Here is a 4,937-nt window from a genome sequence, read left to right as displayed (position 1 = left end):
ACGTATGTGAAAGGCATTTCCGAACATCTTTCAAAAATTATGAAGAAATATAAATTGGCTGCTACCTACAAACCAATCAACCAACTACAGTTGGTTACCTTCTCCTAAAGACGAACTCTCACCTCTTATGCTACCTGGTGTGTACGAGGTCCCTTGCTCCTGTAAATTGTCCTACTATGGACAGACAGGTAGATCCATCAACAAACGCATTTCGGAACATCAAGACTATATGCGATCGTCAAACCGCAGAAATCTGGCCTCGCACAACACGGAATTGAAAACCTGAACCATAGGACCCATTGGAAGAAAACCAAACTTCTAAGTTTGGTTTTCTTCCAGTTTTCCAATGTAATCAATGTAATTTTTAATGTAATCTTTTTTTTTTTCAGATATATTTTAATGTAATTCTACAACAAGCTACTGCACGCATATTGGGATTCCATTGTAAGCATGCGCCCTAACTGTACGTAATTCGTAGTATTGTTTGAATTAACTGTATTGAAGATGTCCTAGGATACTTAGGACGAAATATTTACTTATTAAAAATTTTATTACTGTGGTCACGTGTGTACGTTTAGTCATAAAAGGAAACTGTATGTTAAGGTTTCGGGACCCATATTTATTAGGACCTTTTCGTTAATTTTGAACGTAGAAAACGATTTGAAAGTTTTTGTTAGTGGGGAGGAATCCCCCTGTATAAACCGTAGTTTTTTTATAATTCAGATTTTCCCCATCCATATGACTTTTTCGTAATGCTGAGAATGGAATGCACGAGCAATGGTGCCCGTGCTATAATTTAAAATAAATCGTGACATTCGTACCAGTTATGTAAAAAACTTAATAGAGTAGACATGCGCACCGCGTTATACTAAAATTATTACCATCCGAACTTTTATTTTTAGTTCATTCTTGGCATGGTTTCCCAATCGTTTGTAGCGCCGGACAAAGGTCATTTCTGAACATTTAATGTTTGTTTACACATTTCTACTTTTGTGATCGCTTACAGTTCCTTATTCCGTGTCTCTTAGTAAAGTAAGCATCTTCTTCATCTTCTGCTTTCAATAATCACAAAAGAATAGATGAAAATTACTTCCTTTACTCGGAATAATTAAATTACAAATGATTGACATTTTTACAGCAGAATTTTGCCAAGCCAAATTCCTGTTCCATTTTCATATCACGTGGGTATACTTTAGCGACATCTATTTTCCTGATGTTTCCAGACGAGTTGGCAACGTGTTGTATTGGGTATTAGCCAACATTTTCGGTGTATTTGGAATGAATAAGTAGTGCATAATATTTATTATATGTTTGCCTTCTCTTTTTGGGACGTATTTGATTATTGATCAGCAGTGAAGCCTAATGGAGGTACGTTATGTTGTCTCTGTATGGGATAGTTTATGTAATGTAACAATATAACGTGTACTGTATTATACGAGCTATTTTGATCTGCTATTGTAACTCTATCTTTTGTATTTGTTTGGTGAAATGATTCCAAGTCACCTCCCTCCCCCACACACACTCATTGGATTCTATCGGTTCGAAGATATGTTTAAAGAGATGTACGCAATGCAAAACGTTTTCTTGTTCAAAATTTACGAAGACTCAATGGACGAAATGGCAATCCACAGGAGACAATTTTATTATTGACTTAAACAACAAATATAATTTAAATACGCAGTTATTTCTTGAATTTTTTTTCCTGCATTATAGTTTTGCAGTTATTATAATATTCGTTTATTTTTTATTACATTTATTGTTAACCAGAGGCGCTCGTACGTTGTACTTCTGTAATAACTCCGTGCCAGTAGGCACCAAACATAATACAAAGAATTCCATAGATCTCCAATGTGGAAAAAAAAAAAAAAAAAAAAAAAAATATATATATATATATATATATATATATATATATATATATATATATATATATATATATATATATATTCATTCATTCATTCGTAGTTGACTACTTCACAATCGTTACTATACATTGACTTAATATTCATAATGAAAAATTGCTCACTGAGAAGGTTAAGTAGGTAAGCTAGACGTATATGCTAGGGACGTACTCCTCCCCCCCCCCCCCCAGCCGATTGTAATACAGTACATGAGATTCCTCTCGGTGCTAAAGTGAGCTCAGTGCCAACTGCAGACGAGTACGAACACATTTACTTAACAATGCGGAATACAATTCAACATTTTGCCGCAACACGATCACATCAAGCATCGGCAATCGTTGCCATCGCTTGATTAGTTTTTCCAATTATAGTAACTTCTCGGCAATCTAACTTTGAACTCTTATTCCAATAATAAAAAAAAATAATAATATAAACTGCACATATTGCTGGGGGGGGGGGATGGTAACTGTAAATTCAGCGAAGCTACTATTTTGCTCTAAGAAAAGGCAGAACCACCCCCTAATCACAGATTACTTTTTACAGCGCTTGTACACTCACTACTTGAAGAGGCTGAATAACCAATAGGAGTGAAGAAATTTGCCGACAACTACTCATTTCATAACCGACTTGACAAATAGCTCTCTCCGCTATAAGCGGTTCTTCACATGACCCTTTAACTCATAAAATCATATTGCCTTTTCGTAGGAAGAAATTTATGAGTATCTGGAGATTAAACGGGTAATATAAGAACCTTTTTTAAGAATAATATTTGTTAGCCCTGTGGAAACTGCAGGGAGTCGTAGAAAAGTCATTCGAACCAACAATCGTTAACGATCCAAACCAGTTGGTGGTTGTCATGACGATTTCGTGTTATCGGAAGAATTTTAAATCGTTTGTACTTCTTCAAACCGTCTGTAGAGCTAGAAGCCAAACAAAATAGGCAGTTGCCTATTCAGCTGCGAGACGAAAGAGAACTTTTGCATATTCCTTTGCTAATCGTTCCTTTCTGTGTTAATGCGATGTAAAGCAGTGCAAATCCCCGCGTGTGTACTCATTGATTTCACTAAGTCGTGTCGTACTAACTAAGGCAGTGAATTAAATCTTTTGGTTTTCTCGGTCCTCCGGGTCACATTCATTAATGAACTCATGTCCTCATTAGCGTCTGTCTGTGGAGGATTTACCGTAATCCCTTTTACATTTTGTCGACATTACTTCGCTTCACAGTAACAATTTTCAAGTATCGCAACTTGCATTGTAATCCTTCTCGTGGGCGATTTTTCTCAAATGATTACCGTGGAAATTTAGCAAAAGTAACAAATACTCAAGTCGGTACAAAAGGACTTTTGAGCGCTGTTATTTTACACATATAAGAGCCTCGAATATTCTCTTTAGAGCATAGATGACGTCATGACTCAGTTTCGGAGTTAAAAAAAAAAAAAAAAAAATGGAGACCACGTTAAAGGGATTGAAAAGTAATTACCAAACGGGCGCGACAAATCCCTCACTAGTCTTGAGTTAATGAAGTTGAATGCTAATGATGACGTAGAACTGTTAACACGCACACACAAAAAAAAATTACCTTGTTAATATCTTTCAGAATCATGCATTGCATTGTACAGCATTATGATCTGCCATTTCTGCTAGAAATTTGAATATGATAATCACGCGACTTAAACAGATAGGATGTTAAGTGAGGTTGTAGTGACGATCTTTAGCATGTAAAATCTACGGAGTGGAAACACTGCATATTAAAAAATGCGAATAGTTACATTTCTGTTATTACCGTTATATGCTGCAATTGCCTATCAAGTTTTAATTTCTTAACAACAATTAGAAGACTCAAATGTTCCTAACGGTGGTAATGAGTATAAATGAAATTATTTATGTAAGGTAGGACGTATTTGGCACATATTTGTAGGCGGATTCTTCTAGTAAGTAGTAGTACCTTGAACTTTGAATTCCTTAAGATGTTTAAGTTATCTGTTGTTTCTCCCGGCAACGAAATGAATTACTTTCGCTACTTCAAAAGTCAGGTCTTCGTGATAAGTAAATTCGGTGAACTATTTCTTGTCATAAATGAGAAACTAGTGGGTAGATGGACAGACATCGTCCATCCTGTAGTCTCTCAGTAAACCAGTTTTGTCGGTGCATCAAATATTTCTGTTGCCGTGAAATAGTGCTGTGCTCGGCACGGGCAGGCAAATATTCCCATTGGAAGTTGTTAAAATTAAAAAAAAAAAAATCTGTAATCATGCTGGTCAGTGAAATATATGCATTTAGGCCACTGTTAAGTTAAACCGCTTTCGTAATATTGTACAGTTGACCAGAATGAGTCTCTATATCGGGAAATTATACATGAGAGTATTTCAGTCAAGCAAAAACAGAATCGAAATAAAATACACCCCCCCCCCCTTAATAAGACCAATTTGTTCTGTGAAATGTAACATAGTTAACTTCCTTTTTTAGCCTCCCAGGTGACCTTTACGCTATTCCCCCGTGGTATTTTACCGTTCGTCAGGTGACGCATCATTTATCATAGTGATCGATGCTGATGGGTGGTGTGTCGGCTGACTTGAGGAATGTCGCAGTCTTTAACATAGCAGCCGCCAAATCTTAAATCTCAGAAGAAAAGGTTACGTCAATACTCTCTCTCTCGCTGTCTCTCAATTTATTTCAGGATCCATCAACCTTCATTCTGTAATATTGATCATTATTACGCGCCAATAATCAGTTATCATCATGAGTCAAATATTAAATTCGATGAACTATCCCAAGAGACATTAATTTCCCGAAAGATGGCAGCACCTACAATTAACCAATCTTTGGAAAATCAATCATCAGAACCTTTTTTTAACTACTCGTATAACACCGCGATGTTGATTTAGTTTCAAGGCCGTAGTCAACGCCATCTAGCGGCAGGTGTTTATAGTCACGTGGGAATTATACACTAATTCAGATCTCGTGTAAATGAATTATGTTGTGTAAAGGAGATGAGTTAAAAGTAGTACTTGAATGAGTAGAATACAATTGCAGTTAATA

Source organism: Typopeltis vanoorti, chromosome 6, assembly GCF_054136105.1.
Source record: "Typopeltis vanoorti isolate ZY-2024b chromosome 6, IOZ_Tvanoo_1.0, whole genome shotgun sequence".
NCBI classification, from domain to species: Eukaryota; Metazoa; Arthropoda; class Arachnida; order Uropygi; family Thelyphonidae; genus Typopeltis; species Typopeltis vanoorti.
The sequence above is the reverse complement of the archived record's forward strand: the minus strand, read 5'-3'. Positions refer to the sequence as shown.